Raw genomic sequence first — 21,465 nt, forward strand, 5'->3', positions numbered from 1 at the left:
CATTTCCGAGAAGCTTGCAGGCAAAGCAACCTATCGGGTGAAACTCGTCGAAATAGCCAAAATTTGTTGGGCCACAGCGCCGATGGTTACCATGTTTTCGAAATTCTATAAACACATATGGATGTTACTTACGGTAAGGAGCCTAACAGTAATAGTTCAAAAGAATAACTATTCAATATTAGTTAAGCATAAGAGCTTTTTTAGCTCTTATGGCCTTTCCTAAACCGCCTCCGATGGGCCCGGCGAGCAAGTGCTCGGTCAGCAGCGTGCGTACCGTTGTCACCGCGTAGGGAATCGTGAGCTACCGTGCATACTGTGGATGCATGCCCAATATGAGGGAGGGAGCGAAAGGTTTTTCCACCTCGGAACGATCAGAACAAACACAGCCACCAACTGGACAATTTCGAGCAATGAATGTGGATATTTTGTCCATGGATTTCATGACCACATGAAATAGATGCTATAAACAGGCTTTCAAACACTAGTGTGGAGTGTTACCGCTTCAAGCACGCGTATAGCTTTCGATACCAAGCCGGTATTAACATGCAATTTTTAATTAAAACCAGATCATGACCATACAGTCAAGAGAACATTACCATAGCATTTGAGGCGTTTAGATATTTGCAGCAATGCTGTGCGATGTCAGTGCACGTTAAAGAATCCCAGGTGGTCGAAATTTCCGGAGCCCTCCACTACGGCGTCCCTCGTAGCCTGATTTGGTTTAGGACGTTAAACACCCATAAATCATAAACTTTAGGTACAAGACGTCAGCTATGCAAGCAAGTGCCCGTAACCACTCCTGAAAATTTTCGGCAACCCAATCAATTTTTCGTCGCTAACGTTTTCATTAGTACACATCAGAGCTGTCGCGTTGGTGGCGCCACAACGGCCTCCAATCTAGAGTCACCGGATCCCATCTGGAAGTTAAAGGAGTTTTAACGTGACAGCGATAATGCTCCCCTTCAGGACGAAACCCGCCGTCGACCCCGCGGCGATGTTGTGTCGAGAAATCCACGTCGCGCGGGGAACCCTGGAATGAAAATAATTGAAAATGGCACTTGTAATGCGAATTAGAGGTCTGCGAAGGCCTCAAGCTATTTAACTTTATAATGTATTTCATTTCAGGCAAAGAAACATTTCCGTAAACTCGAGTCTTTATTCGAATCCATGACCCCTGAGACGCGTTGACTTGGCTGAGCTGGAAAGGGGAAAGAGATGAGTGTGTCGTGTTCGGCTTAATTTGATGCCTATAGTGATGTTATAATTAGTGGAGTAAACTATGGATGTGCTATTTAGTGAGATACTAACTAGAGTAACATTATGTGCGTAAAGTGCAATCTGGAAAAGTTCAAAACAAGAATGTGGAAACTGTGTTCTCGTAATCGTGACAAAAGTGTGAAGGTGAACATAGAACAGTGGCTGTGTGTGTAGAGAAACAGCTGAAAGGAGCCATTGACGCTATCGAGTCGTACCCTTGAAGGCGGAGCTTAAGAAGCGTTCCGCTGGTTTTTATGTGGCATTCAGAGGCTGCACGACTGCCCTGGAAATTCCTGTTTTCCCCAGAGGCCTTTTTGTGTACATGGATGTGCGAAGGCGGTGAATATGTTTATTGGCAAAAATAAAGAATGTTGCCTCTTCATCATTTACTTAAGCCATCCCGGATTTGCGAAGGGGAATGAACGACTTCCGTGTATATCTGGCCACCGCTTCAAATCTTGCCTAATAAGCCTTCCTTAACGTGATAGCGACGCGGCCGTAAGCGAATGCTTTGCGCTTCTGTGACTCCATAGTTTAACAAGGGTCTTTTTTTTTTCAGTCCGAGTCCGTCCTAACATTGGCGCCAAGGCCGCGAATTAAACTGGCAACCTCACCCTCAGCAGCAGACCTCCGCAGCCGCTTGGTCTCAGCGTCGAGTTTAACACGAGAGTACCGTATTCGTCATTACATTGAAATGTGTTTTGTTTTATGGGCTAGATTTCGTCGGAACCTTGGGACATGGTAGGCCAATAGATAGTGCACGGCGTTACTCTCTACGTTTCCTTAGAAGTACCATTTTATATGGGCTATCGCGGTCTTCGTACCCTACCCATGTGCGCTAATATCTTACTCCTCGATGCCTCGTTGTCTGGATTCCATAATAATGATTTTTGGCTTAATATATTAGTGTGGAGGAAAAAATGCCAACACCAATAAAAAATCATTCACTACGATTGCGTTAGCCGCTCACTTCCTAGAGTCGCTAGCGACGTTTCAACATTCCCTCCACAGGCGGAACAAGAAACGCTAATAAGAGAGTAATTGCTCCTTACCATCCACCGAAGCTCAGTCATAGGCCTAGAAAGGAAAGCTACAGAGCTTTCATAGAAACTTCCCCAGTTGAGGAAAAATTCCTCGCGGTCCGGAGTTCGAACCCGGGGCCACCGCCTCAGCGGAGTACTCGCTCTGCCAACTGAGCTAACTGGGACGGGCAGCACATGGTAGGGCGGGAGAGAATTGATCGACTCGAAGCGTAAACAGTGCTGGTCCAATGTTTAGAGGAATCCGCTAAGGTGGAGTAGAGAAATCTACTAGTAGAGATTTCCCGAAATATTGGAGCAAGAAACGCTGTACCTTGTCTCGGTCAGTGGCACAGTATAATAGCGCGAGCGTTTTTTTCTTAGTCGGTTTTGTGGGCCGCGCGCTCGATTTTTGTTCGGACATTCGTTGGTGACCACCGCCAAAAAATCGCGGGCTCTTCAGCCCTCCACTCCTAGGCACAGTGGTCCGGCCATGGGGAAGAAGACTCTTCGTGTACGGACGAACTAAGATGCCTTAGCGACGAGCGTTCTCTGAGACTCGAGTGCATATCCTCGAGCATCGCACCCGCTGCTCCCCTTTTCTCTCGCAAGGGCGAAGAGGGCGAGAGGCGAGCCCGCAACAAAGCATGCGGGCAATGGGCGAGGGTACGCTGTGCGAGAGAGAAAAGCGAGGGGGGAGAAGGGACGCACAACCAGGAGTTCCTGCGCATCGTCATCCTCGCTGCCGGAGTGAGGGTGGGAGCCAGTTGCCTGGCAACGCATCGGCCAACGACGCTCCGTCTCCCATCCTCCGCACGAGCCCCCGTCGCCCTCCTCCCCGGCGAGAAGCCCTTCGTCCCACGATTGCCGCGATCGCCGCGAGACTCGCTCGACCGCTTCACCATTCGGCGGAGCGCCGTGCCGTGCGCGCGTTGCTGCGATGGGCGTTCGCTCTGACGCCGACGCCGTCGCCGCCGCTGCGCTGCTGAGCCCGGTCGCCGAGCCGCAGCGTTCTCTCGCCGCCACCGCCGCCGTGTTCGAGGGCACCGAGCAGGAGCGCCGACCCGCCGGTGGCCGGCAATGAGGCGTGTGGAGCCCGAAGGAAGAAGTGAGCGTGATCTCGGTGCGCCGTACGCTCCGCCGTCGCTCTCGTCGCCCGGCGTACTGCTGCCGTCGTGGTGGTAGCGGCGACACCGTGAGCAGGTTGCCGGCTAGTGATCGCGTCACCACGACATCGCACAAGGGGAGCGCACAGCAGACTGTGAGCAGCACCTGTCACGGGCAGAGTTCTGGTGCAGGGACTGCGCTGGGCGCCCGGGAAAGGTGAGGCATCGCCTGTCCCCGCTGCTGCTCGCGTGACGAGTGATTTGTAGGCGACATCTCGCGGCTTAACTCTGTAAAAGAGGTAACTGCCACCTGCTGAGATGTTGACTGTTGCGGTAACACTGGGCAAGAGGTACGGTAACGGACGGAAACAGCTCGCTATTGACACTTGGAGCCTAACTTGAGCTGTCCCGGATTCTTCGCTCTGTGAGCGTTTTGCATGTATCACTTGCCGCGACGGAAGCAACCACATGCGTCTCATTTCGTAAAGTGCTTTCTGGGGACCCCCCACGGATTTTCTAAACGCGTGGTTAGAATGGGCACAGTGCTTCTGCGTAAGGACGATTATGAGAGGAAGAATTCCGCAGCAAACACACCCACATAAATGTCGGTTTGTTTGTTGTAGGTATCCTCCTGCTGCACTGAAAAAAAAAATCCTGCGGCCGTCATATTTTCTGCGTGCTGTCATAACAAAGTTGGCTCGTTGTATTGACATTTCAGACTAAAGACTGAAATTAAGGGACGTGCCGATGGATAAAAATAATGAAAGGAAATAAGAGTTATTATACATTAGTATTCATTTCTTTTGAGTGTGACTCGCATTCCGTGACAGATGCTCATACGTCAATGGCTCAGAAAGAAAACATGAATAAGACAGGAAGACATCGACGAAAGTCGTCGCTACTTTTCAGTGTCACTGCTCGGTTAAGGGGCACTGGACTCTTAATTCCATTCACTCTAGTTCGTAGCGAGGTTTTTGAGGCCAAAAGTGAGAAAGTAAGAGTAGCACACGCTGCATTGCTTTCCGCTCGCTGAAAGTGCTTCGCCCAATTCAGCGCTAATCTTCTGATTTAAAAGTTTTCAGGTCCGTCTCCTTAGAACTGTTGAAACTTTGCGGACTGGACGGTTGGGATCGGCTAATGAGGGCCTCGATTCCCAACTCTGTTGACACGCAATGGCGGTTCCTTCCTGGGGGCGCACGAGCGCTGGAAATCCACAGCAGCCACTGATAATGCAGTCAGCGCGTCGTCCAGTTGTGGAACACTCCTGTTTGCAAAATCGGCCTGTGTGCCGTGGGACGCCGAATGGATGGGGTCAACTCTTACTCCATGAAAGTGCTGTACGAATATCAGTCGGGCCGAGTGCAAATGCCAACTGGCGCATACTACAATATAATATCGCTAAAGAGGCAACTAACGAGTGCTTAGAGCCTACGAAAACAACTTCTTTTTGGCTACTTTTCATTTAGGAAATCTTCTCTGCAGAACAGGCGCATTTTATTTGAGCTGTCGGAATTGGGATTCAAACGCAATGCTGATAGGTTAAAGTGTTCGCTGCAAATTGATGTAAACAGAAGATAGAAACAACGTGAAAGACGAACATGCGATGATATCAAAGACTCCAAACCTATACGCAGTATGTCTTGACGCAGTACCACAGTGTTTCTAGTCGGATCACGCATGTCGCTAAATGTAGCGCAACCCGACACACAGCTTTCACTAGCGTGAGATATATCGAACTCGCCCCGTGCGCTGGCAGTGACAGACACGTACCAGTGCTTCACTTATCTGTCTCTGAAGATGACGTCATTAGTTCTCGTTTAGGATGCAGTCAGCCGAATAGCACTGCCATGTATTATAACCTCTCAGCACATTTGTCTTACCTTAATGTTCCAAGGCTGATTCTAAGCATTCACCACTTGCAGTAGTCCAGCATCCTATAACCGGGAATCAGCCCCCGTCTGGCGCACCGCTGTCAAACTAGTCCAGGGTTTTCGGACATCAATTCTAATCGCAGGGCAATTTCGCAATACTGTGATGCTGTTACGGAAATGTTGAAGGCAATGGTGCATTCTTCCGATGCATAGCAAAATCTTTCTTTTAATCTTTGTCCATCGCTCGCATCAAGTAGTTAAGACTCCCATAGAAATCCAATGGAGAAAAGTTTCTGACGATAGCAAGAACGTTAACAGCAGAAAATGCAAGCCTGCAGATGGGAGATTTGCGGATATATTGACTGCTGTAGGGAAATCTTGAGACATATGGCCGCCCCGGTGGCTCAGTGGTTATGGCGCTCGGCTGCTGACCCGAAAGACGCGGGTTCGATCCCGGCCGTGGCGCTCGAATTTCGATGGAGGCGAAATTCTGGAAGCCCGCGTACTATAGTCGAAATTTCCGGAGCCCTTCACTGCGGCGTCCCGCGTACCCTCAGTCACTTTAAACCTCCAAAAAGCATTTTCGATATGTGAAAAAAAATTACGTTCCTCAACTATCTACTGCTGAAAAATGCGCTTACTGAATTTTTGTGTATTGAATACTAAGCCACGCAGCTGTCTTGAATTTGTAGGTGAAGCGAAGTAATACCTTTAGGGAAGACGGGTGATGCAATCTGAAGCGCCGTTTTGAAAAGAATGCAACGTCGTTCTAGCCACTTCCCATCCAATCGCCTCCTTTTTCTGTTGCATATTTTATTTTAACACTTTTTTGGTTGAGTCCGCGCCAAGACGCTGTCAGTGAAACAGCATTTTCAGTGCAAGATAACAAACACGAAAACTGAGATAATTTTTCTAAAACCATCTGATTTAGCCATTCGTTTGATTGCAGTTCTGCCACATCACGTCGTTCTACGGCTCCATACAGAGATGATCGCATGACTTTATATGAAGCGCTTTGTGTCCTGATTAAAAGTACCTTTCTGGCTTCAAATTACTATGCGGTTTCTAATAAAGCTAGTGTAGAGCATAAACTGTGAAATAGTGCATGGATGGAAGTTTAAGACGGATTTAGGCCACAAACTACTTTCCTTTTTTCTCTTGTTTCAAATCGCTCACGCAGCTGTAGTGAGGTGTCTCTAACGCGGAATTGTCGGCCGCCGCCTAAGTATCCTCAAAGTAGTTTCTATGTCTAAGGCTGTTGTAAAAGTCTACACATATTTTGGGTGCGTACTAGGATTTTTTTTTCTTTCACTACAGAAATATCAATAAATTATTATGAAATTGCAGGCAATTGTAACAATAAATTAATTACACAGGAAGTATGGGTGCCTATTGCGGTTTTATTATCCTTATTTTGTTTCGTATTCTAATTCATCATGAGAGACAGAGGGTCGGAAGACGACAAAAAATTTGTTGCTGGCGTTTTCTGAGATTCCCCATGTAGGCTTTTGCGCATAGTTATAGAAAAAGTCTAAAATCGCACGCAGTGTTCGTGAATTAACCCAGAAAAAAGGGGTCCGCACGAGCTCAGCCGCTGGTTGCCATCTTCAAGCAGCTCTCGCCACTAAATGGCGGCTCCACGAGGGGAAGCTTGCTTGCAAAACCTGACACGAGAATCATTGTAAACCCTTGTTTAGGTAACTTTACACACATATTACAATTACAATTACAGACATATTACAATTCAAATTATCAAAGATACTGGTACGCGTGGTATTTATCAGTGATTGGCTCGTGTTTCAGTTATCGTTGTGTTGATTGCTGAACGATTTGTAGCCGGGCATCCAGGATATCTCGCGTACGAAGACAAAAACGGCGTTGCGAATCTGGCCCAAAATGCGGTACAGGTGGTAACATTTCGCGTTAGTTGAGCTGGGTGTCATGATTCTCTAACGTTGTATGGACGCAGTGTTCCTTTCGGCAATTTCGTAACTCATGGTGACATGCAGAAAATAGAAGTACGCATAAGTTAATTCATTCATTCATTCATTCATTCATTCATTCATTCATTCATTCATTCATTCATTCATTTATTTCAAAGTCTGTGTTGTGTGGTTTACTCAAACGCTCTCCGCTTCAAAGGGCGAACATTCGCGCTGCCTGCGGCTTTTCTCAATTTTCCTTGTCTAACATGACTAAAAGCACCGAAAATCGCGCCCTCTATACTCTATCACGACATCCGGACCGGTACAATAAACGGTCTTCCCTGTCAATACTATTCCAGCGTTATCGTCTGGCATGTTCAGTAGCCAACTACTGCATTATATTATAAAACGAGGGGAAGAACTTTTGCACGCCAGAACACCGCAGAAACAGTACCGCTTCAAGAAACGGTCCTCCTCGCATGGTGCTGCAGTATGGAAGCGTTAATGAAACTCAAGTACGGATGTGTTTTTAGTGCATTCTTCTTGCTTCCTATGTGTCATCGCGATACGTGGTATTGCTAATTAGTTTTTTTTGTTAAGTAAACCTAAAAAGCCAAGGGAAAGATGTGCAACCTAAATTCTTCTTGAGGTTCGTACTACTGCCACCAAAAGTCCAGGGGACGCATGTTTGCGGATAGAAAAGTTTGTTGTAATTGCGCCTCGCGTCCTAGCCACGCGCTATTTTAGTCGGCGGATGGAGTATGCTCGTCCCCTCGTACCTCAATACATTTCAGGCGACTGGATTACATGTCTGCGGCGAAATAAAATTTTTTTCCGCTGAGGCGCGCCCCTTAAACTTTTGATCGCATTAGTATGTCAAAACAAAATTTGCCACATTTGTCCACTAAAAGAACTCTACAAGTGGGCTGAATTTCATGTCTGTCTTATAATTACAAAGCCGGCAGAGTAGATATAAAAAATTTTCGAAATCCTTCGTTAACTTACCGCGTTGTGTTGCTGTGACAGAGATCGCAGCATGAAAAGAAAAAGACGTTCACGGGAAATGAGCACACCCGGCTTGCCATAAAAAGCGAAAATCGCAGCAGACGTTCCGCAGCCGTCTCGTGTTTGGAGTGCGGCACGCAACTGTCACAGTCACATTCGCCTTCGTTGTTCCTCCCTTCATCTCGGTTTAAAGACGGGTATCGGTCGCATTCATATATAATAAACGACTTCATCGCTAAATTTTTTGTCTTTAGAAAAGACCAAGTGTGATTAGCACACTTGAGGGTTCGTTACAGGTATCGCATTTTTGTAACATTTCCAATTCGAATAAGGCTGTTAATATTGCTTGTTATTATGCGCGAATGCAGAGAATTATACGAAACGACGACACCTAAACTTGACACCGGTATGAAGTACTTGTTATTTCATTTTAATATCCGAAGGGCGCCTTAAGTAAGACGTTAATGAGCAGCGGGTCACGTGGACGAATGTAAAAAATGGCAGATTCAATTCCTAAACACGCTTTCGAGCTGATATAGAGAACCGAAAATAAAAATAGGGGATAATTTTCGAAGCCAGGAACAAATACTAATCTCAAATGAAAACTCAAGTATACAGAAGCAACAGTTACTTTTTGAACTTTTACCAGGTGTCGAAGGAAGGGGAAAAGGAAATGTACAAGGAATTTGCAACATAAGAGAACAAATCAGAAGATGCTGTCAGCAGCTGTCGAGGTGATCTCGAGCAGAAAAAAAATCTTTTGTTTCGGAATTGATTAGCGCTGTGTTGAAATCAACGAGGATGATGAGGCCAAGAGGTTCGTTTGGTGGGCCGTTTCTTTTTTTTCGCGGTTCCAATAAAAAAAGAATGCACTAATTTTCAGGGGTTCACAAGAGTCTGTCGCTGCTGACATTGAGCAAAGCGAACATTTTTTGACAATAGCGCTGAGAGATCGGTACTGACAAAACAAGGCAAATCTCGTAAGCTTCTTCCGGTTATCTAGTAGATGGAGCAAGGCTCTTTATTTGACTCGGTGATGCTTATTATGGGTTTGTAACAAAGTAGACGAACACCTGACTACGCAGTTTTACAAGGCTTCGTGTGTTGTTCTGCCCCCCCCCCCCCCCCCCCCCCCTCTCTGAGCGCTAGCTGTGACGCCTGTAATATTTAAGTTTGGGACGGGTGAATACATTGGAGGGAAATAACTTAAGTGTGGAAGCACGTTTATTAGCTTTATTGGTTGCATTATTAGATTTAGTAGTTGCTGAGACGATGGGTTGTTGTCCGCGGAGATTGAAATATTTTAAGGTTAGGTCGCTGTATTTATATCTTCCAGTCGGTATTTGTAGTTGTACGTTTTGCTTGCAGCTGGTATTAGTATTGGCATTTGTATAGAGAAGACAGAGTCGAAGGCTCGCAGCCTCTCTGTAAAAAAGAAGGTGGTCGTTGAGCACTATCACTGCGCTGCATACGGGTGCTTTTAAATGTCGCCACAATCGAAATTCATAAACGCCTGTGCGCTGGGGGATGTCAGTACACGTTAACGAATCCCAGGTAGTTTTAATTAATCCAGTGACCTCCACTACGGCGTCGATCACGGTCCTATGTGTGGCTTCAAGATGTCAGTTGCCACATGCCGCCGCCAGACTGTACCTGGAAATGTCAGTGTTTATTACTCTCATCAAAGAACTGCAGAGAAAGGGAGAACATCAATTCCAGTGAACCACCGCGGCAGGCAGACCCATCTTTTGAACAATCACGTCGTCGTCGTCGACATGTATCCTCCTCGATGGAGCTAACTGAGGAGCCGAGCTGCTGTAAAACAAATTTCTCCACCGCCTCCAGGCTGTGATAAACCTGCCTCCGTGAGACTTTTTGTTTGCTAGTCTGTCCATTGCTGCATGGAGTTAAATCTGCGTGGTCCTTTGCCACGTATATTTCTTCCTTCGCCCGTGTTCGTTTTCGCGGAGTTTGAACATCGTGCACGAAAAACGTGACTTCAAGCCGAGTGACTGCGTATAACGCCGGTAATAGAGAGAAGAAGCGGCGCAAAGTTATAGCCTATGCGAGGCGCACCCAGGCTCCTAATGCATAACAGCATTGGTTCCCCAGTGGCAGCAATGCACGCACGAACATCCTGCCGCGGAGGGAGACATCTCACACTGGAGGAAGAGGCCAGAAACGGAAACGATGTCGCGTTAGAGCAGAGCTTGCCTCCAGTGAGCTCCGCCTAGAGAGTGTAGCGCAGCGCTAACAGCGACTAGCTGCCGAACAGCCGACGAAGCCCGTGCGGCACGCGCCAACTGAAAAGGAAAGAGCCGTCGGGACGGCCCCTGCTGCGGGGCGTTTTCGTTTCCCGGAATCCCGTTTCTTTTCGCCACGTTCTGGGCAGGCGTCGCCGTGTGTCTTTGCTAACTTCTCAGCGGTCCTATCGTCTCCCCCGCGTCCTGCGAACCGACCGTGTACACGCGAAAGTCGCCTTCGATGTTTGCTGCGGGCATCGGCGGCACGGTTTGACGCCACTCGACGAAATATTTCGCGTCCTCGCTCGGCTGCGGCCTTGCTTGACGGCTAGGGCGAGGCCCCGCGATCGCAGTTGGTGCGTCGCTATAGAGAAGGGGCGCCCGATACAAAATAGCGCGTGCTCGTTGCTATGCGGAGGAGGCAGGCGCTGTCCCCGGGAGGCCGGGAAACGCACCAGGGTCGACTGATGTCTTCCGCTCAGAAGTCGCGGTCGATACAACGTCGAGAGGCGAAAACGAAAAAGAGACACAAATCAGTCAAGTAGAAGGAAGCCCTCAAAAAGTAACAAGGGGGTTCAAAGTTTTGTTTTCTCTTTCACTTCCTCCCACCCTACATGCTGCCAGTGTTTTCGCATCTTTCCTCGATGTTTTTCCCTACCCGCTGTGTTTGTGCTCTCACCATCTCCAGCCCCCCCACCCCTTCGGTCTTTGGTGCATTTTTTTTTTCAGTCCCAGAGGTTTGAGTCCCATTTCTGGCACGGTACTGTGCTTAAACATTGCGCTTATTTTTTTTTTCTTGTCACACTTAATCGGTCTTTGTTTTTTTCCACTCGAAAGCGATTATGTCATTGAGGCCTGTGAAGAGAAGGAAACGAAAGACCGCAAGAAAGTTATGCGTACGAAAAAAGAGTGAAAAGCGGAAACGCCGGAAAGAAAGGGAAGTAAAAAAGCAGGAATTGTTCGCTATGCGCACTTCTTTTTTGCCTCTTATTGCTTTCCCTGCGTTCATTTCTTTAGTGGCTCGCGTTTGCTTCAGTAAGGCGGTAAAAAAAATAAAAATAAAGGCGCGCGAAAGAAACGCGGCGAGGCGAGGCAAGTCGCCCGTAAAAGAAGGCACACCCGTTGGAAAAGCTGCGCACGAAGCAAAGAAGTGAAGACCAAGCGAAAGCAGATTGCTCGAGGAGCAAACGCATATCTCGTTTTTCTTTCGGGGATCGGTGACCCTTAGGCGCAGCGAAGTGAGGGGGAGAGGAGAGAGCTCAAGCTGCGCGGTTCTCCCTCCCGGAGGGGAAAGTTGACCGCGGACACGGCCATTTGCTACGCGGCCTACTTGGAGTGTCTCGGATTCGCCTTTCGCCGGCTTTACTTGCGCCCGGCGTTTGTGTTTTCCGTTCTTCTACCCGCACGTTGTATTCGCCTTCGTCCCAGCTCCCCGCACGTACCCTGGTCCCGGAGAAGCCCTTTGTAGCCCTTGTTCGTCCCCCTCTTCGGAGACTGGTCGCACCAGTGCTCGAGTGCCAAGTTTTGGTCTTCGTCCCAAGAGAAACAACAACAAGAAAAAAGACTTTTGTCATGTCCAGGCGCGGTCTACTAGGTCCCCTCTTTCGGTGCTTTGTCTTCGCCCCTTTAAGTTTAATGTTTTCTCCCGGAGCTGCCGTTGTTCGCTGGTCTTGCGCTGGTCTTGGTGAAGAGACGGTGTCAGATCTTCGCTGCGATTAGCGTTACAAGCTTCGCCTACTGTCGCCTCCTGAAGCTGCGACCAACTACGGGACGAGGCACGGCGTGGCCGGCAAAGCGGCATTCGACGTGGTAGTGCCTGACCGCAGGCCGCGACTCCAAACCTGGGCCTGGCGAAATACAAACTTTGTTCCTTGGTGCTAAGCACCTGTGCCATAGCTGACTCTTGCGATCTTATATCCGCATCGTTCAGAAGCTCTGAGCAAATCCCCGCGATCTGAAACATCAAACTATGCCTCGTTTGTTTTATAAGGCAGAACAGACCTTTCACTGACCTCGTACTGTCTTCGTAGCATTTCCGGACATGTGAAGCTCGAGACATTGGAATAATTTGGGCATACTGTCGAAATATGCAAGTCTGCATGACTGAGTGGCCCTAGGAGGAAAAAAATAACAACGAACCTCTTTTTGTCCTCTGAGCACATAGCTTTGACTTGAGACGTACACTCCGAATGCCAAGCAAACCAACCCTTTAAGTTACAGGGTGGTTCGTTCGCTGCTCGAAAATTTCGCCTTCTTTTTCACACTACTGTTACCTATTGACTTCTACGTTCGACAGTAACCCGCGTCTATTAAAGTTCCGCCAAATTCGTCGTCATTCCCGTAGCTCCACTTCGGAGAGTGGTGGCAAAAACTTCCCGCTTTATACCTTCCTTCTGTCGACAGATGTGCTACTAAGAGCCCTTTCCTTCTATGTCCTGGTTGCCTTTGTATCTCAGATGCTCCTTTGCAGCTTCTCGCTCAACCGGCACCCATATTGTACCTTCCACTCAGTCACCGTGAAGATATGGATGATTAGCTCGCGTGTTTTCTGCCAATCTCCGTTAGCCTCCCAGCCTATCCCTTCCCTGTTATATCTCTCTAATGGGTCCGAACGCTGCAGCGCATGAGGACAGTCCACACTTAAGTGCGATTACCATAAGCAACTTGTCTCTTTTCATAACATCGCTTCTAACAAGCATTTGGCCCTGTGCATTGTGTCCCAGATAACGCAACAAAACGGTTCGGAAAACGAGAATGAAACAGGTATATGCTGCGGAAATTAGACTGGAGATGCGTTGATGGCGGTCGCACAGAGCAACCTCGAGCATTTTTAAGGTCGACTGCATTTCTTGCCTTAGAAATTACACACTGAGGTCTTACACCACCGGACGTGCATGAAAAGTTTCAATTGAAAGGTTTTCGAGCGCTAAAAGAAACCACTCATGGCGTAACTCTTGTTGCGGTAAGTTTAACGTGAAAGCAGTTCCCGCACCGTGAACACATGCCAAGGTAAATGTAGTGTGGCAGCGCTACTCGCAGAAGGCCATGGCGGCTTATGATGCGGAGCCAGCGCCCTTTTCGCAGTGTGCGGAGAACTAAATTATGACTCCATAATTAAAAAAAAAAATGAAAAACTTGACGTTATAGCCATGCGATGCTTGGCGCAAAAAGTAAATCCCCGGACATACGAGACAGAAGCGTCGTCTTCCTTTTTCTTTGGTTTGATTTGCTTTCTGGGGTTTAACGTCCCAAAGCAACTCATGATATGAGGGATGCCGCAGTTCCGAATAATTTCAGCCACCTGGGGTTCTTTAACGTGTCGCAGAGTACACATGCCTCCATCATTACGCCTCCACCGAAATTCCATCGAGCCCGCGTCTTTCGGGTCAGCAGCCGAGCACCATAACCACTGAGCCACCGCGGCGGCAGTCTTTCGTCTTTGCCTTGTGTGTCGCACTGAAGTTCAAGGTGTAAAGGTGCACTAAAGAGGAATCTGAACTCGTTATTTTTTCTTACCGCGGGAACTCGATCTACACGTTCCGAGCATTCTTAGAAACTTGAAATTACTTTCTCGTGCGGCCGATTTCCCGAACTTAAATCGGATTAAACGTCCCGGCTCCCGCTTTTATTTAAACTCACCGGTGACGGTAGGAGGAGTCAACCAACCTTTCAACTAGTCCCGTCGTGGCTTGCCCCTCTGCCATCGGCGGAGTGATACCTAGCGATCGGTGAAAGCAAAGAGTCCACGCGTATTTTTATTGCTGTCGGTCTAATTTGCTGCTATGTAGTGTCTGACAGGATGTATTTATTCACAAAAACCTAAAAAGCAAAAGCAAATAGAAGCAAAAGCGAAGCCGTCACGTGACTGCCTGAAAGGCACTGCACGCGTTAGTTGACTCCTCCTACCTTCAGCGGCGCGTTAAAAAAAATGCCGGAGCCGGGGCCTTTATTCCGCTTTAAATTAGGGAAATCAACCGCACACGACAATAATTCGAAGTTTCTAAGATTGCTCGGAACGGGTAGGTCGATTTGCCGCGGTAAAAAAAACGAGTTCAGATTCCTTTTTCGTGCACTTTGAACTATTTGTTGAACGCTGGCCAAGGCCGGCAAGCGACCCGTAGATTTGCAGAATAGTCAAGGTGAATGGAGTAAGAGCCGCTGGCCGCTATTGCCGCTAGTGGGAGGGAATGAAAACATACATATCACTTTATTACAAAAGCGTTGTACTTTCGATCGAAATGAACGCAGTTAAAACTATTTGTAAACGAGTAATTAAAATTTTCTTTTAAGTCGTTAGTAATGACAAATATGCAACCAGTTATTTTGCTCTTATTTGTGTTTTTCCGCACAATTTATTTTGGCGCTTTAGTTCCGCAATCTTAATGATGTCGCTGGCGCTTGGTTCTAGACCGGATTTGAGCTCCGCCTTCGCGACCTATGGCAGCTCTGCGCTACTGGCCGCTGGAATCTCAGCCGAGTTCAAGAGGTTGCAGTCGCCATCAAGGCGTGTTAGCGGCCGAGGTCTCGTTCTGGCCAGCTATATATATATAGATATATATATATATATATATATATATATATATATATATATATATATATATATATATATATATATATATATATATATATATATATATATATATATAGGGTGTCCCAGCTAACTTGAACCAAGATTTAAAAAAAAAACAAGAGTTTTTCAGAACTGAAATCGTGTGGATGTTGTTACGGTTTATCCATCATCATCATTTATTTTCCCTTAAGGACCCCTAGGCGGGGCATTACATAAGGGGGGGGGGGGGGGGGGGGGCAAAAAAAAAACGAAATCACAAACAATACGGACATTTGGAATATAACAGTGAAGAAGGCAGAACAATTGTTAAAAGAGCATTACAAATGAAAAAGGAAACAGTCAGAGGTACACTGTGGCTATCACGCTATATCAAGAGGAGGAAAGTGGGAACACTAATTCGCAGACAAGGGTTCAGAGGTGGTACTCAAAATAGCGCACTTACACTGTAAGTGCGCTAAGGGAAAAGATAAAATGAAAGCAGGGTTTTGAATTTATTTGGATCGCGCTCAGTTACAACTGCCTCAGGCCGCTGATTCCACTGTTCAATGGCGGATGGCAGGAAGGATTTTTGAAAGGCATTGGTGGAACCATGTAAACGCTGTAGGCTCAGACTGTTAAAAAGGCGACGAGATGTTCTATTGGGAGGGAGTAGAAGTGCGCAGTACATTTGAGGAAGGCTGTAGTATAACTTGCGGAAAAGGCAGAGTTGAGCAATTGTACGGCTAAAAGACCGTGGCGGTATGTGAAGCGATGATTTTATGCCAGAAACACTGGTCCTGCGGTCATAACATGAAGTAATAAATCGGGCTGCGTGACTCTGTACTGATTCTAATGCTTCAATTAGGTATGACTGGTGTGGATTCCAAATGGGTGAGGCATATTCTAGTTTAGTTACAGTATCCAAGGTTACAGTACCATTTTTTCGCTCGTCCTATTTGAATAATTAGTCGAGATAAATAAATAAACTTTTTAAATATTGCATGAAACATTCAGGCGTCAATAGGAAAGTTGTGGAGCTCCACAAATATTCTCCAACCCAGGCACTTCCAATGAGATAGACTTAACGTGTCTGTTTTTATTCGGGAAACACGAAAGCCCGCGGAGTTTGAAAAATACTACGTGACAGCGCGCTCAGCTCGCCCGAATGCGCCGCGATTACTGCGCTCTCATTCGTGCTTTGTAAAAAACATCTCTCGCTTCGTGCCTTTCGTGCTGCCCAAGACAGCGCTTCACTTTGTGCTTGGTTCCAAGATAAGCGCCGGTGGGTTCGGGCGGCAGTTGAAAGAAAGCGCGGCTGATCCCGTTTCTGCGGCAATAACTGCGCTCTAACGTTATCAGAATGCATGCGGAGGAACGATGACAATCTCATGAGTTCGAATTTGGGAGCAAGATCCCAACAAGCAACGACGCATATAACATGATAACGTCGCGAGAATTACTCTGAAAAACGGGAGCCGCGTTTTCTTTCAACGGTCGCCCGAACCCACCGACGCTTATCTTGGAACCAAGCACAACGCGAAGCGCTGTCTTCGGCAGCACGAAAGGCACGAAGCGAGAGATGTTTTTTATGGTGTCTTCGACTGGTCGCTCCCACGATCCGGTTCGGATTTGGCAACGTGAGAGCCGCTCTAGCTCCGAGCGCACAGCGAGACCGGTCAAGCCGAATGGTCAGCAAGTTTTCAGAGCGAAAGCGCAAGAAGGAGGGAAAGGACCTAACTTCCGGAATCGCCACACTGCAGCGGCGCTGCCGCTACGGCTGGTGTCAACGACAGCAATCACACAGTCTGCACCGCCCACGCCGCCGTCGCCGCTGAACCTGTATCGCTGCCCCAGCAGTTCTTCGTCCCCGGCTCGCGTCGAAAAAAAATAAATAAAAAATTTGTGTCCCGTTGTACCACTCTGGATATGCCGCGGCAGCCCCCAGATGTGACAGCAACACAGACGGCGTACCCAGCTTAATGATTCGTCTGCTTTTCGACATTTCCCCTCACAGAGCCACACAGCAGGGACGTTTTAACTGCGCCTAATACCTAAAGCGCCAAAACTTGCTTCTACGGATGCGTAAGAATGCCTCGCCAGACCGGTCGTGATGTGCCCTGGCTACCCTGGCTTCGCATCCGTCTCCGCGAAAGGGCGGAAGTGGCTCTGTCACGTGAACACATCTCGGGGCCGCTCCGACTTTTTTCTCGGAGCGCCTCAGAGCGCTCTGAGCTGGAGGCGGGCGCTCTGAAAGAACCAGCCGAATGTAGTCAGAGCGCTTGATTTCGACCAGCCGAACGTGCGGCTGCATCTCAGAGCGCTCTAGAGCGATCTGAAACGACCAGTCGAAGACACCATTAGAATGCACGGATGAGAGCGCGGTACTCGCGGTGCTTCTGGGCGCACGGAGCGCGCTGTCACGTGGTATCTTTTAAACTCCTCGGGTTTTCGTTTTTCCCCAATAAAAACGGCCACACTAACGCTATCGTTGAAAGTGCCTGGGTTGGGCAATATTTGTGGAGCTCCACAACTTTCCTATTGACACCTGAACGTTTCAAGCGACATTTAAAAGGTTAATTTATTCATCTCGACTAATTATTCTAATAGGACGAGTAAAAAATGGTACTGTAACTCAGATAAACAGTAACAACATCCCCACGATTTCGGTTCTGAAGAATGGTTAGGTTTTTTTTAAAAAATCTTTGTCCAAGTTTGCTGGTACACCCTGTAATGTGTATATATATATATATATATATATATATATATATATATATATAGCGATTGTGTCACTTGTCACTTGCAATATCTTTTAAGGTTTAAGAATTTCCTAACTGAAGCTTTGCGCTAATATCTAGGAGTTCGAACGTTAATTAATCTTGACTGATTAATATGAGTTTCGAAGGGCAAAAAAAACCTTAATTTTTCCGGCGGTCGCCATCAGCATTGAATTTGCGCAGCGCGAATCAGGTTTCTGGTTACTTTTTTTCGTAGCCTTTTACTCACATGATTTGTTAATGTGGTCTAAGGATGACCTTCCCGTGCCACCGATGCACGTCACATGCAGCAGTCTGCATACTCAGCGCCTAAGTTCTCATTTGCTGTGTTTAGCTACGCGGCTAAAGTGCAGTGATCACCTTACGTACACCCGCTGTCAAAGTTAATGGAAGGCGACTCCGTGGAAGCATTTAATTTCCTTGAATTTGAGAAAGGTGACTTGAGGCTTAGCGGTGCACAGTTTAATTCGCCCATTCATAGTTATTCCTGCATGTTCAAGGGCCGTACAGGAATTACGATAAGTTTACATTTTTTCCCCCACTATTGCGTTGTATAAACTTTGGCTATGGGTGTATGTGTAGCACTTAGTTCGCGTATAAACTTAACACGAACGTACAGACCTTAACACGTTGTTCTTAATATCAAAATGAGAGAACAGTTCTATTTGCAGGTGTTCTAATTTGTCGCGTTCAAGTGACCCAGAGGAAAACCGGCGTTTGTTTCGTAACAGACACTGTGTGAGGCGCCATCGATGGGGTCATCAGCGAGTCGCTGTCCTGTTGCGTCACGTCGGCGCCACTGAGAGCGGCGCGCCTGCTTGCATAACTAAACAGATTGAATAGAAACTCTGAGGATAGTAACTACAATCACGGCGTTGCAATGTGGTAAACTAGTTGCGAAATGGCGTCCAAACGCCTAAGAACTACTCTTTCGCTGATGCAGGCCACCACTCCCCCCGCCCGCCTACCACCTCGTTGTCCAGGATCGGCTTCCTCCAACTGCCAAGCGTTTCCTATACGGGTGTGCGAATACTAGTACATTTTAGAAGCCAAACCGAATATGAAGTGTAGCTGCGGCACCGCATCGAATACCAATAGTGTAGCTAAAGGCCAAATCAAATACGAATCGAATAATTTTATTATTATTCGCTACTTCCGCGAATATTCGTACATGACGAATATTCATGAGAAACAACGGAGCGCTAGCGGCTGCGCTCTAACACGTGGAATTAAAGCTTTAGCTCTCGGAAGACGTAACAGTGATCTCCATAGACAGCACGAAGTCAGTATATTGAATCGGTGATCATCGTATCCTGAGCATAGGAAAATTACCCTTTGCCTCTGACAAGGACGGATAGCAAACTAGTGCCAGATCTTTGTTGATGAGAAGAATGAGGGTCATGAGCCATGACCTCCGATATTGGTCATGAAGACAGTGTTCGCTGAACCTGGCTGTGCTCTGTCTCGTCGCCCAGTCCTAAAGGACTTGGGTTTGGGTGTCAGGAACGCTCCCGCACGAATCGCGGTAGTATTGTGCGTGACGCTGGAATGGGCCCTGTTTTATAGAAGTGGTCATTAACGAAAACTACGTCGGGCACGATGCCAACTTGTGAGCGATTAACGTAAACCTATTCGAAAAGTTTAGACCGTATTCGATTCGTTTCGAACAATTTTGAATATGCGCTATTTCACTCGTTCAGCGCATCACATAGACGAGTATTTGATTCGATTTTGAAAATTTCGAATATTTGCGAACATCTTATTTTTCATGAAGAACGTCAGGAATCAGAACTTAGAGTAAATCACATCAGATTAAATTGAGGTATAAGGTATTTCGATGCGTAAATTTTAACAAATGGCCAGAGAAATGTGCCGTTTGTTAACTCATGTTCTCCCACTCGACACGTGTCTGGAAGAGTAACGAAGTGTAGAAAAAACTTGCGCCTCATGTCGTTTCCTCGTATTCTGTATTTTAACATACGGAAGATATTCGTAGAATAAAGAAGATAAGAAGAAAAAATAGGCGTATGCGTTCGCATGAAGAAAAAAAAAATAAATGAAACTGTCCTCGGTGTTTATTATTCGGTGGAAGCACCAGCAACAGATGAAATCAGCAAGTGGCGGCGCTGTGACGGGAAGCGGCCCGACTTTGCACGCCAGCGCGGCCGCAGTTTTTTGCCCGGGTTTGGGGAAACGACGCCTAACGAAGACGGAGTGCGGGACGTGCCTTCTCCATAGGAACGACGGATTCAATGCGCACTGCAGCCTGGCTGACTGTCTTCCCGCGAAAGGAAGAACCTTTGTATAGTTCGGTGCTGCGCAGCAGCCGCTGATCTCGCTTTCAACGGCCTCACCAACCCAGCGCGGGATCCTGGGCTCTCCGGACTCTTTGAATCCCGGGTTCCGCGCAGTCAGTGCGTCGAGCCTTTGCTACACAGCTGACAGCGACGCTCATCCGAGAGGGAAGCACGGGAGCGGAGCTTTTGCATGCGCAAAGTGGTGACCGCATTCCTGACATTCAGCAGAAAGGAATAGAAGTGAACTTTTTTTTTATTTGCGAACAATCGAGGCGCATTCATTTGACGAGCTAGGGTGACACCGTTGATCACGCAGTCTTTCTCTGTACACTGTGCTCTGCAAACAAGGTTCAGTGTTGTGCAGATAGAGCACAGGCGCCTGCACGTAGCATCCGTTCTTTTCCCTTTTCCTTTAATATTTTCATTTTAGTTCGTGCGCGCGATATTCGTCCCCTTGGGCTCGAAAACTCCCAGCAGCCATAGTGTTTCGAATCTCTGTGTTTGGATATACACAGGCTGAAAAGGTTGTAATAAACCTGTTTTGGTGCATGTTCCCGTTGCATGGGGCCTGTAGGTCCAAGAGAAACATACATAATGGCATATTTCTGCATTGTTTTAAGCCGAATAAATGCGCTCATATTCTTCCCTTTCTCTTAATCATGCTCACGTGTCGATCAGTGCCGCTTCGGATCCACTATTACTCATTACAATAGAAAACAGTGGCTGCACAGCTTGGAAAACGCGACATCCAACTTCTAGCTGCTTCTTGAAATCCTCCCAGAATTTCGCGACCAAAGTGGTCCGTGTTCTTCACCACACACAAAAAAAGAGACTTCACGCGAAGTTCTTGACGTGAAGTGACGAACTAAAATATTTTCGCCATACCAAGTCTGTACGTTTGTCATATGTGTAGACGCATCGTGATCTAGTCGCTGATGTCTTCAGACTCGTCACTGTCGAAAATAATGCCAGGCTATATACTTGTTGTCCGCCATGCCCGTTAATAGAAATTGAGTGATGCCGGAATAGCCGCACGACAAGCGCGTGTAAACAAGAGCTCCATGACAACTCGGGCGCTACCTTTGAAATCTATCGCTTTCAGTGACAGTGCTGTGAGCTTCGTACATCCAGCGTTCTCGCCCCAACTGCCTACTTTCCCTCTATTCCTTTTATTTCCAGCTTTCCTGTTTTCTCGGGCATCGTAGCAGTTGGATTGCTTCTCTCGTTAGCCTTCTGGCTTTTTGTTTCTTTGCTCCCTCTCTTTTTCATTCTCTCGATCGTATTCTGCCCGTGCGATTGGCCTTCCTTGTCGCTGTTCCTATACCTCTATGTTGAAGCACTGTTAAATGAATAAAGCGCCCAGTCAAATGCATTGAGTCACACGCGACATTTATTGCCGAATTTGCCACACACCCTACC

General features: G+C 47.3%; 1 protein-coding gene across 1 annotated transcript in view; it reads left to right on the forward strand.

Annotated features, from left to right (window-relative positions):
• Positions 1 to 3,191: 3,191 nt before the first annotated feature.
• The window catches only part of LOC149354669 (mechanosensory protein 2-like), a 381,157-nt gene continuing 362,883 nt past the window's right edge, over positions 3,192 to 21,465 (forward strand). The window contains exon 1 of the mRNA XM_089583450.1: positions 3,192 to 3,599. The gene's annotated coding sequence lies outside the window, so the exon portion shown is untranslated. The remainder of the gene's footprint in view (positions 3,600 to 21,465) is intronic.

The sequence above is a fragment of the Amblyomma mixtum genome, chromosome 3, assembly GCF_055824585.1.
Source record: "Amblyomma mixtum isolate Tamu chromosome 3, ASM5582458v1, whole genome shotgun sequence".
NCBI classification, from domain to species: domain Eukaryota; kingdom Metazoa; phylum Arthropoda; class Arachnida; order Ixodida; family Ixodidae; genus Amblyomma; species Amblyomma mixtum.